Below are 14,267 nucleotides of genomic sequence, written 5' to 3' on the forward strand. Positions count from 1 at the left end.
TGCCACATTTTCCCTGTCCAGCCTATCGTCGATGGGCATTTGGGTTGGTTCCAGGTCTTTGCTATTGTAAACAGTGCTGCAATGAACATTCGTGTGCACGTGTCCTTATAGTAGAACGATTTGAGACGAAGTTTCGCTCTTGTTTCGCAGACTGGAGTGCAATGGCGCGATCTCGGCTCACTGCAACCTCCGCCTCCTGGGTCCAGGCAATTCTCCTGCCTCGGCCTCCTGAGTAGCTGGGATTACAGGCACGCACCACCATGCCCAGCTAATTTTTGTATTTTTAGTAGAGACGGGGTTTCACCATGTTGACCAGGATGGTCTCGATCTCTCGACCTCGTGATCCACCCGCCTCGGCCTCCCAAAGTGCTGGGATTACAGGCGTGAGCCACCGCGCCCGGCCAACGGCTCCGCTTTTAAAAATAAATAAGGTTTCATTTCCACCTCCCCTGAAAAAAAAGTTCAAATAACCACAAAAAGTCTCAGCTCACCATCCCCTGGATCCCCACATTTCCTGCCCAGAGGCAGCTGTGCTCTCAGGCTCCTTGATGACTTCGTGGGGGATGTGGCTGCAGTGCCGGTTCAGCCACCATGGGAAGCTTTTCCCCAAAGAAGAGGCCTCTGCTTGAGGCGCACCTGGGGTGGCAGGCGCTTCCAGGGCAGGGCCCCGACGGTTTTCCCTGGCAGCCACAGGAGGGCCTTCGGGCTCAGGGGTAGGAGCGGCTTGACGCAGGTTGGTCCCTGGAGATGAGTCAGCATTTCAGAGGCACTGCTGACAAGCATGGGGGTCGGGACAAACCTGAGTCCAGCAGGTCCTGTTGGAGAGGGAGAAGCTCCTAGGATTCATCGGAGCCCCGGGAGTGGCCGTCAGCGGATGCTGCACCAGCCTCAGGTGTGAGCGTGTGGGACTCCAGGCAAGGAGAGGAGGAAGATGGGGATAGTGGCCCAGGGGCACGCAGAGGGAGGCCGAGGGTCACCTGCTGCTGTGGCTGCTGAGGTGTCTGGATGAGGAGCCAGTCTGGGTACTGGATGGTCACTTTTAGGCCTGGAGCCTAGAATGTTCCAGACTGGCCCCGATCGCCCCTGCCTCCCTGGGCCTGCAGCGAGCAGTGGCTGGAGAGCCTGAGAGCTCTGGGCGGGGCCTGCTGCAGGGCTGGGTTGGGCCGGTTGCTGTGTTTGCTGAAATGTCTCATCCCCATTGGCCACAGCTCTCTGGGGCTGGCAGTGGCTTGTGGACACGTTGGGCCGGGGAACATATGGCTGTCCCTTGGCAGGTGCTCAGGGCTGCATTGTCATGCTGGAAGGCGTCCTTCAGCTCAGAACCAGGCGCCCACTTGTTCTTTTACATTGGTCGTTTAATCTTTGCCTTAGGGAACTTGGCCCATTTTTCCAGGACGGGGCAGGGAGGTGGCTTTCTGGTTCTGGCAGGGAAGAGCGAGGCTGGAATGGCTCCGTTGGCTCAGCTGGCAGGGGAATGCCGCAGCACGGCGCTGTCGGGAGGCACAGAGGCCCCGGCGGCCTGGCGTGCACCTGGGGTGCTGCTGACGTCCAGTGGGTAGAAGCCGGGGATGCTGCCCAACGTCCTCCCGGGGTCTGACACCCCACAGAATTAGCCACCCCCTAGAATCATCAGTGCTGCCATGGGGAACCTGACCCGGACGCCGAAGCCCCGGGCTGCCTCCTTTTCTTCTCATCTTAAAACAGGCTTGTTGGTCACTCAGCATCTCCCCTCGAGAGTTCCCGGCACCCCCCAGCGGGGGGTTTCCTGTGGTCAGACGTTAGGATTCCTGTTCAGCAAACGAATGCCTTCAGATTGTTCTGTGTGGACTTGAGCCAAAGCACAGATAGCAGAAGCTTCCTGAAAAACTCCGCATGTGTGATCCCGGTCGAAGTTGTGCTGGTGTCTTCACTGCGGCGCGTGGGGCTGCGTGGGCTCCTCCTGTGATATTTAGTTCGTGGTGTAAACAGATGGTGGTGACTTTGGTTCTACCCAAGCCACACTCAGCATCTTTAAGGTGGGGGAGTTTGGTGTCTCCAGGGTTGGAAGATGGCTTCCCGCTCTTGCAAGGAGAAGCGGTTCCACCTCTCGGGACATCTGTTCGTCTCTGACTTCATTCGACAGCTTGCTTTGAAGCAAATCGTCTTGAAATGCCCTTTAGACTGGCCTTCTCCTTTTGGACAATCTCATGCCAAAATGAGACAAATTTTTACTAAGAATCAATTCTTAACTCTTGTTTTCTTTTTTAAAAAATTGAGGTGAAATTCACATACGATAAAATCAGCCATTTTAAAATGAACAGTTCAGTGGCATTTATGACATTTACGATGTGCAACTTCTCCCTCTGTGCAGTTCTAGACCATTCTCATCACCTGAGGAAACCCCATGCCCAGTAGGCTTAATCACTTCTGTCTGTCTTGCCCCCTGCCCTGGCTTCTGTCTCTGTGGAGTCTGGGTGTTTCGTAGCAGGGAAATCATGATTACGTGGCCTTTTGTGTCTGGCTTGTTTCACTTGGCAGAACGTTTGTGAGTTTCATGCATGTTGTAGCCTGGTCAGTACTTCCTGTTTTTTTTTTTTTTTTTTTTTTTTTTTTTTTTTTTTTTTTTGAGCCAGAGTCCCCCTCTGTTGCCCAGGCTGGAGTGAAGTGGCGCCATCTCAGCTTACGACAACCTCTGCCTCCCAGGTTCAAGTGATTCTCCTGCCTCTGCCTCCTGAGTGGCTGGGACTGCAGGTGTGCACCACGATGCCCGGCTAATTTTGCGTGTTTTGGTAGAGACAGAGTTTCATCATGTTGCTCGGGCTGGTCTCAAACTCCTGAGCTCAGGCAATTTGACCACCTTGGCCTCCCAAAGTGCCGGGATTATAGGCATGAGCCACCACGCCTGGCCTACTTCCCCTTTATGGCTGAATCATATTCCATTGTATGGATGGAACATACTGTGTTTGTGCATTCATACATTGGCAGATGTTTGAGTTTTCACTTTGGGCTATTGTGAACAATGCCGTGGTGAGCATTTGTGTACAAGTTGTATGGATGTATTTTTTTGAATTGTGCCTAGGGATAGAATTCTGGGTCATGCGTTAATTCTGTGTAGAGCTTTCTGAGGAAGCAATCCTTAACTCTTAAATGAAAGTTCCGTATCCTGACAGGAATGCATTTGCTCCACGCCTCAGCCCACAGCTTCTTTAGGCTGGGGTTAGGCTGGCCATGTTGGTGTGTGAACACACCTTCCTGGGGCACAGTGGGACCTGTTATGATTGCAGCCTTCCAGAAGGTTCCATCAAGCAGAGAGGTGATGAGCTACGTTGGAATAAGATGGGGCATCTCATTAGCATTAACTCCTAAATTCGATTCTAACTTCTGCATTCGGATACGAGCTTCATTTTATGGGCGAAATCGGGAGAGAACATTTCTTAATCAGTGTTATCAAAGATCATGTGATTTTACCATAAGTAATAAACTTGGGAGCAACATTGAAAAGGAGGTTTTAGGTATCTTTGTAGCTTTATTTCTCCTCATTTCTTCCCCCACCCATTCATTTATTTCTTTTTAGTTGCAAGAAATCTTACGAAATAGTCCATCTTAGCCATTTTTAAGTGTGCGGTTCAGTGGCAGTAAGTGCATTCACACTGTTGTGCAGCGGTCACCACCATCCGCCTCCAGAACTTCCTCATCTTCTCCAACTAGACTGTCCCCATTCAACACCACCTCCCATGGCCCTCCCCTAGTCCCTGGCGCCCACCATTCTGCTTGCTGTATTTGTGGATTTGACTGTTCTCGGGACCTCGCGGAAGTGGAAGCAGACAGTATTCGTCCTTTTGTGACCAGCCTCTTTCGCTCAGTGTGGTGTCCTCAGGGCTCACCTGGGTTGTAGCGTGTGTCAGAGTGTCCTTCCCTTCTGAGGCCTCCTCATTCTCAGCCACCTGAAGCTGGGTGTTTTCAGTCATAATAATATGTCATCTTTATCCTGACTCATCCGATGCTGATAGTCTTGGGATGTGGTTCTTTTGTGCTCTCCTTCATATCTTGTGACAGAATAATTCTTGTCATTTCTAGGATTTTGTAATTTGGAGGCGAGGAAGGATGTTAGGTGAAGAAGTGTGCCTTGGAAACAGCGTCATGCAGCAAGATAAAATGGCCTGTGTATTTGAATGATTGCATGTTTGAAGCTCTAGAAGCTTTTCAGAGGACCGTTGACATGCTCTTAATTTGCCCATCGATGGGCTTCCCATTGCCTGCCTGTGCATTTCCATGTGATCCGTGCTTGGCTGTGGGAGGAAGGGCTTTGCTGTTCTTAGCAGATCCCAGCAGCCTCCCCACCAGGTTAAATGACTTGCCTGGGACCTGCAGCTTGGGTTCAGGTGGGGGCCTAAGGGTCAGATCAGGCATTGGGACCAGACTCTGGGGCGGGTCAGGGTGGGTGCTGGCTGCCTGGGGTGCTTGTCTGAGGCTAAGACTAGGTGAGAGCAGCAGGGGAGGACGTGTGAGGGCCCACCTGCAGCAGCCCGAGGGGACATCAGTGGTGGGATTACAGGATGTGGACGGATTCCAAAGAGGGGAAACCAAGGAAACCAACGTGTAGGCGTCCTTGGGATTCAGGAGGGCCTCCCTCCCATCGTCCAGTGGCACAGACGGGGACAAGGAGGAAGAGGAGGCTGGCTCTGCCCTCCCCACCCCGACCCCAGGCAGAGATGTGCCTTTTACCTTGACTACAAGGTCAGCATAGGACCTCGTTCCCAAGGCATTGTGAGCAGCACCTGGACTTTTCTATGATGTAGCTTGCTGGAGACGCTGGTGCTGGGATGAGACTGCTCTCCTGGGTCCGAGGCTTACTCCTCCTCCCATGGCTTGCCATCCTGCCATGTGCAGCGCCCCCAACCCTGAAAGCACGTGTCACCTCATTCCTGTGAAGTGAGCCTGCATTCGTGAGACGCAGGTCCTAGATTGCTGCCCGGAAAGGAGGAAAGCCAGACGCCCTCGGGTTGTGGGAGCGACACATTGCACCTGTTGTCTGGCTCCAATCTGGCCTCTGAAACAAAACAGAGCAAACCTGGGAGAGCGAGAGGCACACGGCCACTTCAGAGCTCCCCGGCTTTGCACGGGAGCCCCCAGGAGCCACCAAGCATGGCCCTCCCTGCCTGCTGTGAAGGCCTCTGGAAAGACAGGCACGCACCCTGTGTCTCTTACCGCTGGACAGCAAGCATCGCCCTGTGGATGTGACCACAGCCGGCCTCAGGGGTTGGCCCTGGACCCCGAGGGCATCCTGGGCTGCCCCAACCAGGCCTCTAGGGGCGTTGGTGATGGGAGAGGGGAGGAGCCCCCAGGCTGTGGTGCATGGGGTGGTGGCGGAGACTCACAGTGAGCCAGTGGGCCCCTGCTTCCCTCCAGCACTGGCTGCGTCTACAGCTGCCTGTGGCTCCATCTCACTGGGTCATCCCCAAGGCCCTGAGTGGGTCAGAAACTGGCCTTTCCTCCTCCGTGTCTTCAGCAGACCCTCCCATGCCAGGACTAGAGTCCTCTTGGACCATCCCCTGTGTCCATCATGTCCACCGTCAGTAGGGACTTGGTCTCAGGTGAATCTGGGCCCTGCCACTCAGCCCAAGTGACCTTACTGGGCACATCCAGCATCTTTGTGCCTTGGCGTCCTCACCTATCAAGGGGCCAATGATGGCTCCTGGTGGTGCATGGGTCCTGTCCACACCTCTGTGGACATCTGTCCTTCAGCCCCCCCGCCCCCTGCCCCGCATCAAGAGCCCACGAGGCCAGCGGCAGTCGGAGGTCCACCCACCCCCACTACTCTGCATTCCTGGGGTTGACTCATGTCTCCCCAAAATTCACATCCACCTGGAACCTTGGAGTGGGACGTTGTTTGTAAAGAAGCTCTTTGCAGCTGTGAGTGAGGCAAGTGTTGTGATGAGGCCGTGCCGGCCTCTGCTGCCCTGAACAGAAGACAGAGGCATGGCGACGACACGGAGAGGGCCTTGGCCACTTGATGGCAGAGGCAGAGGCAGAGGCAGAGTCCGGAGGGGTGTGTCCAGGAGCCAGCCAACGCCTAGGACTGCTGGCCCCAGCACTGGGAGTGGGGCCCGGAGCAGACGCTCCTGCAAGCCTCCAGGAGGAATCGGGTCTGCCAACACCTGAATTTCAGACCCCTGGCCTCCGGAACGGAGAGAGTGAATGCCGTCAGCCATGCAGTGGCAGCCCTTTGCTCTGGCGGCCCCGGGAGCTGATGCCCCCCTCCCCCCTTGCTGACCTTGCTGCTTTTCCTGCGTTTTGCTCCCGGAGGCCTGTCCCTTCCACTTTGTGTGGCAAACTCCCTTTTTCCTAGAAAACCCACTCCCGTCTCCTGGGGCCATCCAGCGTGGGCTGAACTGCTCTTCACTCACAGCGGTCAATCACCTGCCACCAAGTCTCGGAGCTGTGGCACTGTCTCCTGACCCCCGAGGGCTGCCTGCTCTTTGAAGGCCATGATGTGACCTCTGCCCCCACTGCCCCACGCGTGAGCCCACCATGGGGAACGAGATGGTGGATGATCATTATCCGACTGCAAAGTCTTTCATGAAAGTCAGGGGGACTGGGCAGGTCCCATCCTCCATGGAGACTCAGAAAGTTCCTCCCTGTGAAGTGGTCCAGGTTTGTGCAGCACCTGCCGGAGGGGCCCACAGCCTCATGCTGTGCCATCTGCTCTGTCTCCTTCCCACGCCTGAGCCACAATGAGGTGACTCATCCTTTCCGGGAAAGCAGGGATGGCACTTGACCACTTTTGAGGTGCCGCAGAGCCCTGGGGGGAACGCCTAGAGAGTGGGCAGAGAGCGTGCTGGGTGGGCGCTGTGCCTCCCAAAATCAAGAAGACCTCAGACTGTGAACCTGACCTGTACTCACGCACAGAAATAAAACCGCAGAGGACAGTGCAAGGCAGAAAGGCAGCATCACCTAAAGGTCACAGACCGCAGCCCCTCAAAACCGTAGAGGTCCCAGACCCAGGGAAGGCTAGAAGCCGCCACGGGCAGGGGAGTTGTGTGTGGCATGGGGTCCAGTGACAGGAGAGGACAGTGGGTGGAAATGAAGAAAATCTGCAAAAGAACGAGCTTCAGTTAATCATGTGTCAGTACGGCTCATTCCTTATGACAAATGCTGAGGCCAGGTGCAGCGGCTCACACCTGAGAATCCCAGCACTTTAGGAGGCTGAGGTGGGAGGATCGCTTGAGGCCAGGAACGTGAGACCAGCCTGGGCAACGTTGCAAGACTTCCCCTCTGCAAAAAACAAAAAGCAGAAACAGAAACAGAAAACCCAGCCGGGCGTGGTGGCGTGTTCCTGTAGTCCTAGCTTCTCAGGAGGCTGAGGTGGGAGGATCGCTTGAGGCCAGGAACGTGAGACCAGCCTGGGCAACGTTGCAAGACTTCCCCTCTGCAAAAAACAAAAAGCAGAAACAGAAACAGAAAACCCAGCCGGGCGTGGTGGCGTGTTCCTGTAGTCCTAGCTTCTCAGGAGGCTGAGGTGGGAGGATCGCTGGACCCCAGGAGCTCAAGTCTGAAGCTGCAGTGATGGCGCCACTGCATTCCAGCCTGGGCGACAGAATGAGCAACCAGCAAAAAACTCCCAAACCTACCATGCTAATGTCATAACATAACTAATAGGGACCTGGGTGTGGGGTCTCTGGGAACCCTCTGTATTAGTAATTTTTTTGTAAATCTAAAACTGCTTTAAAATTAAGTTTCAGGCCAGGTGCAGTGGCTCACATCTGTAATCCTAGCACTTTGGGAAGCTGAGGTGGGTGGATCACCTGAGGTCAGGTGTTCAAGTCCACCCTGGCCATCATGGTGAAACCCCATCTTATAAAAAAATATATATATTTTTAAAAGAAAGAAAAAAAAATTAAGTTTTTTAAGAAACAAAATCAGCAACACAGACAGAACCACTGTCAATAGTGCTGACAGCTCCTGAACTTAGGTAGAAACTTCTTTGTTTTGTGTGAAAGGGTAACTCCTTCCTTTTTTTAAAAAATTGTTTTAATTTTTTGGGATGGAGTCCCACTCTGTCGTCCAGCTGGAGTGCAGTGGTGCCATCTTGGCTCACTGCAACCTCCACCTCCCAGGTTCAAGTGATTCCCCTGCCTCAGTCTCCTGAATAGATGGGATTTCAGGCACACGCCACCATGCCCAGCTAATTTTTGTATTTTTAGTACAGACAGGGTTTCACCACGTTGGCCAGGCTGGTCTCGAACTCCTGACCTCAGGTGATCCACCCACCTCAGCCTCCCAAAGTGCTGGGATTACAGGTGTGAGCTGCCATGCCTGGCCTATTTCTTGTAACCTGACCTCATGTTGTCCTGATCTGTCTCTGCCAAAAATGGAAGTTGTGGTACTGTGTGGTTTAGCCACGTCCTGTTCCATCGTGGGGCTAGGCTGTGCTGGCTCAGCATTCGGTATTGGTGATGTTTAGATACGTGTATCTGAAGGCTTAAGCTGCACTTGGTTCAAAATCCAACCCAGACTACTTAAGGAGAAAGTAAATTCACTGTGGCCGGGTACCCTGGGCAGGCCCATGGTCTAGAAGGAACTTGATGTTAGGATTAATGGTAGGGTGCACGTCATGTTCTCCAGCGCGTTTCACGGTCTTAATATTTAATGCTATTTTCTGTTTGTTATGTCATCATCTTGTCCCTGAGTGAAGACGGATGTCCCTAGAATATAGCTCATTGTTCTGGGTGTTTCTCTGTGCTGTGCCTTCCTGGGCTGCCCAGGAACCTCCTGCCCAGGGCTGGAGCCTCCACCCCTCTTGTGGGGGTCAGAGGAGCTCAGGGCACCCCAAGAAGGCCTAGGCTTTTAGCTTAAAATCAGTACGACCTCTGCGTTATCAGGCCAGAACAAACACATCCATGTGTGGTTTAAGATAAAAGCATGTTTCATAACAGCCGCCACGAGGAAGCAAACAATATTCTATCTGTATTATTGTAATGGACCTTTCAAAAAAAAAAATCAAACAGGCACAAAAAAATAGCCCACATGCAAAATGGAGTCTTTTATGCTGTTTGTGTAAATATTAATGTCGGAGTTAAAGTGACACCATACTTCTCTGCCCCTTTGCCTCTCCCTCCCTCTCTCCCCTCCTCCTCCTTCCTCCCCTTTCTTCCACAAATGTTTACCTAGTGGCTTCTGAGTGCCAGGAACTGTTCTAGATGTGACGGGTGCAGCAGGAACAAGACCTACAGGTTCTGGGTTCTCAGGGACTCACAGGGAAAGAAACATATATAAACAAATAAGAAAATCAGAGCCCTCAGCCGGACTCGGTAGCTCACGCCTGTAACCCCAGCACTTTGGGAGGCCGAGGCAGGTGGATCGCTTGAGGTCAGGAGTTCAAGACCAGCCTGGCCGACATGGTGAGACCTCATCTCTACTAAAAATACAAAAATTAGCTGGGCGTGGTGGCGCATGACTGTAATCCCAGCTACTCAGGAGGCTAAGGCAAGAGAATCACTTGAACCCAGGAGGTGGGGGTTGCAGTGAGCTGAGATCGCATCATTGCACTCCAGCCTGGGCAACAGAATGAGACTCAGTCGCAGAAAAAAAAAAAAAAAAAGAGAGAGAGAGCGCCCTGCTGCCCTTGTGTGAGAACTGAAGTTGGGATGTGGCAGATGGGAGTAAGGGGCTCAGCATGGAGTGTCCTCCAGTAGGGACCCCGGGGTGCAGCCAGTGTCTGAGAAGGAGGAAGTGCTTCTGTCAGATGTGCAAAGGCCCTGGGGCAGGAAGAGCTGTCACAGGATCACAGGGCCAGATCACGTAGACCATAGGACAGAGGGGTGTGGATTTTATTAGAGGCCCCAAAGGAGAGGGGTGATGAGGTCACTGTTTTAGGAAGATCACTCTGGCTGCCACGTGAGGACAATGGTGGAGGGAAACTGAGGCTGGCAGGCCCCAGGGGTGTTCAGTACATGGCCAAGCAATGCCTATGGGTCATAGGCTATTTCCAAGACTTTTCTTTTTTGGGGGAAGAAGGAGCCTCACTCTGTCTCCCAGGCTGGAGTGGACTGGCACAATCTCGGCTCATTGCAACCTCTGTCTCCTGGGCTCAAGCGATTCTCCTGCCTCAGCCTCCTGAGTAGCTGAGATTACAGGCGCATACACCACCACACCCGGCTAATTTTTGTATTTTTAGTACAGATGGGGTTTCATCATGTTGCCCAGGCTGGTCTCAAACTCCTGACCTCAGGTGATCCACACACCTCAGCCTCCCAAAGTCCTGGGATTACAGGCAAGAGCCACCGCGCCCAGCCAGACCATATTTCTTTAAATCCATTAATCTGTCGGTGGACACAGGTCACATCCATGCTTTGGCTCTTGTGAACAGCGCTGCTATGAACGTAGGTGTGCTCGAGGTGTCCTTTTTTCTTGTTACAAAAAGTATTGCATTTGTAGAAACCCAAATAGTATGTGCTAATTGCAGGAAATCTGAATAACACAAAATGAGCAGTAAAGTAGGAAGGCGGTCCTCTCTCTTCCACCCCATCCTTTCATGTCCTGTCTAGGAGTCGCCACCATCTTTCCAGACTTTTCTATACATATATAATGTGTTCATACATAAGTAAAGCAGCCCCCTCACAAAATGGAACCACACTGTGCCTATCTATCCCTTTCACTTTATTTGCACATATTTTAGACATACTTATGTTCATGGCAGCATAATATTCCATCGTGTGGCTCTTCCGATTGGCTTATGCATTTCCCAGCTGATAGGCATTGAGGTGCTTTCTTTGTCTTTTGTGTGTGTGTTTTTAGGCTTCCAGAAGGATGACTGCTTAAGCTTAGGGTCACTGAATGTTTACGATTTATTTTTGGCAGAGGAATATGTAAACGGGATGTAGCAAATTAAAAGTTATTCATGACCATTGCATAAGGCAATACTATATTAACTTATGTTTACATTAACACCGTTGTTTAGTATGTTTATTTTCATTGAATTATATTAATATATGCCAGTCTTCTAGGGTTGCCATTGAAAAATACTACAGATCATCTGGGCGCGGTGGCTCACACCTGTAATCCCAGCACTTTGGGAGGCTGAGGCAGGTGGATCACGAGGTCAAGAGATCGAGACCATCCTGGCCAACATGGTGAAACCCTATCTCTACTAAAAAGACAAAAATTAGCTGGGCATGGTGGCACGCACCTGTAGTCCCAGCTACTTGGGAGGCTGAGGCAGGAGAATTGCTGGAACCCAGGAGGCAGAGGTTGCAGTGATCTGAGATCGTGCCACTGCACTGCAGGCTGGTGACAGAGCAAGACTCCATCTCAAAAAAACAAACCAAAAACACCCCCACAGATTGGTTGGCTTAAACAACCAACATTTGTTTTCTTACAGTTCTTGAGGCTGGAAGTCCAAGATCAGGGAGGCAGCATGGCCAGGTTCCCGTGGGCTTTGCTTCTCTGTCTGGTAGACGGTGCCTTCTTGCTGTGTCCTGATGAAGAGGAGAGCAGTGAGCTCTCTGCCGTCTCCTCCCGTGAGCATGCGACTCCCCATGCGGCCCCACCCTCGTAACCTCATCGTTAACCCTCATCACCTCCCAGAGGCCTCATCTTCAAAACCCATCCCCTTGGGTTAAGACTTCAACACATGAATTTTGAGGAGACATGGTCCAGTTCCCAGCAAAGCATTACTGCTTCTGCGCGGGGCAGTGAGGGTTAGTGTTGTAAGTTTCTGAGCGGCTGGCCTGCCAGTTGACTGTGCTGGTTTCCTTGTCTGGTGCTGTGTAACAAAGCGTCCCAAACCCAGTGGCCTCCAGCGCTGGCCGTGTTACCTGCTCAGTGTGGCCAGGCTCAGCGTGGGGCTGGTCTCTGCTCTGTGGTGTCTGGGCCCTCCCTGGGGTGGCTCAAGCCTCAGCAGCCTGGTGGGCCGTATCTAGGGTCTGGGGCTTCCGCTGGCCAGGGCCCTGGATGGCAGTGCCTTCTTCTCCCCGATGTGCCCTCTCTCGTATGGGGCCTAGGCATCAGGAAGAAGGAGGCAGAACCTTCCAGCCCTTTTGCAGCCTGGGCCAGGGACTGAAGGATGTGTCTCCTGCGGGACCCAGCAGTCTCAGGTCCACCCCGCTCCAGGACAGGGGAGTGGAGGCCCCCTTCAGAGCGGGAGCGCCTGGGGTCAGGGAGGGAGGGAACGCACTCTCTGAGGCCATCTCCCACCATGTCCTTTGCCTCAGACCTTTTGGCCTTATTGTGTTTTTCTTTTTTTGGGACAGAGTCTCGCTCTGTCGCCCAGGCCGGAGTGCAGTGGCATGATCTCGGCTCACTGCAACCTCCGCCTCCCAGTTCTAAGGAACTTTCTGCCTCAGCCTCCTCAGTAGCTGGGATTATAGGTGCCCACCACCATACCTGGCTAATTTTTGTAGTTTTAGTAGAGATGAGACTTCACCATCTTGGCCAGGCTGGTCTTGAACTCCTGACCTCTTGATCCACCCGCCTTGGCCTCCCAAAGTACTGGGATTACAGGCGTGAGCCTATGCGCCCGGCAAATTTTTTTTGTATTTTTAGTAGAGATGGGGTTTCACCATGTTGGCCAGGCTGGTCTTGAACTTCTGACCTTGTGATTTACCAGCCCTGGCCTCCTAAAGTGCTGGGATTACAGGTGTGAGCCACCTGGCCCAGCCTCATTTGTGTTTTTCTCTACTCCTCTTCTTTACAGCCACCGGCCTCTTTCTGTGAGCTGCAGACACCCTCTTGGCTGCCCCTGCCCCCTCCGAGGTGCTCTGTGGGAGTTGCTGACAGAACTATGTAGCCTTGGAGGCCTGTGTGTTTATGCCAGAGCCAGAGGTGCCCTCCCCACACTGAGCCTGTACACATGTTAGTTTCGTGTTCCGAGTCCTGACTTGCCACACTGTCCTGAGTGCCACCTGGCAGACAGACAACAGCGCCCAGTGCACAAGTTGGGTGTCGTTCCTGGGGTGGAACTGGGCACCCCCAGCCAGGCTCGCGTTCCTGGGAGTGATGAAATCTGGCTTCTCCGCGTCTCTGTTTTCCTTGCCTGTTAACTGGGGGTAATGTGGGTTCTGTTAGAATCTCTTGGGATCTTGGGTCCACCACACCTGGACGCATCTGTGGCTTCTGGGGTGGCTGGTTGTGTTTCTTTGTTGTTTAGACAAATTACGTGACTCCAAGTCCCTCCTGGTGCCAGGAAAGCTCGGGCCAGGTGTGGAGCTTCCTGCTGCTCTGGGTCCCCGTTTCCCCTTGGGCTCTCCCCGTGCCACTGTGCTTTGTTGGACATGATGCCAGGCTCGGGGTGATGAGGTGGCCTCTCCAGACGCTTCCTCACAGTCCCCAGAATGAGAGTGAGGAGGGCCTGGCCCTCTCTGGCTCCCTGCCTGGCTCCTGTCCTCCTGACTAGGGCAGTTACTGAGGCCCAGGACTCTGAGGGGCCACAGGGGCCCCACGCTCCATGAAAACCAGGGTGGGGGCTCCCGTGGGGCCACAGGCAGGGGGCTTCATGGGGTGGGGGAGCTCCTGGAACACAGAATCCGAGCCAGGCCTGGAGGGCGTGGCCTTGGCAGGCTCTTCTGCAAATCCCACCCCACATCTGAGCCCAGGTCTGGAGGCGGCAGGTGAAGGCCCCTGGACAGGGGCTGCTGCTCTGTGCTGGGAGCTACCGGTCCCCATGGCCTGCCCCTTGAACATCCCGTTCTGCCCTGGAACGGGTGCTGCACTCGCCTTTGCAACCCAGGTGTGCCATCATCTTGACCTCAGACCCCTGAGGACCTTTCCGGGTGGTTTGTTCACTGCTGGCTGAGTGGCCGCTGCGTGTCTTTGTAAAGCGGTACTCCTCAGCGCCTCCCGTGTGCTGGGAGTGTGGAGGGGCATGGGTACGGCCAAGCTAAGTGGGGCGCCCAGCACAGCACGTCGGTGGGGGTGTCCCCTGGGCGGGACCAGGGCGGGCTCGCCGGGCACTGCAGAGTTTGAGCAGAGCTGGGAGAGGGGAAGAATTGTTGGGGGATTGGGCAGGGTGGGGTCCCTGGAGGCTGGGATAGGTTCGGAGGAGGTAAAGGGGGCTTCAAGTGCCCATGTGGCTGGAGCAAAGCGTGCAAGGAGTCTAGGGCAGTGAGGGGCTGGATCCCGGTGGTCATCAGGGTGCCCTGCTGAGCGCTTTGGGGCCCTCTGGGAGCTTCGGGGTCAAAGAGAGATGTTATTGACGCTGTGCTTTAGGAAGCCAGGTGGGCATCAGGGTCCTGGAGGAGGGAGGGTCAAGGGGGTGGTCGTGGGTGGGGAATGGGGAGTGGGGATACCCA

General features: G+C 53.8%; 1 protein-coding gene across 5 annotated transcripts in view; it reads left to right on the forward strand.

Moving 5' to 3' along the window:
- The window catches only part of CELSR1 (cadherin EGF LAG seven-pass G-type receptor 1), a 179,705-nt gene that overhangs the window by 59,122 nt on the left and 106,316 nt on the right, over positions 1-14,267 (forward strand). The window lies entirely within an intron of this gene.

This window comes from Cebus imitator, unplaced genomic scaffold, assembly GCF_001604975.1.
Source record: "Cebus imitator isolate Cc_AM_T3 unplaced genomic scaffold, Cebus_imitator-1.0 Scaffold59, whole genome shotgun sequence".
Classification (NCBI taxonomy): Eukaryota; Metazoa; Chordata; class Mammalia; order Primates; family Cebidae; genus Cebus; species Cebus imitator.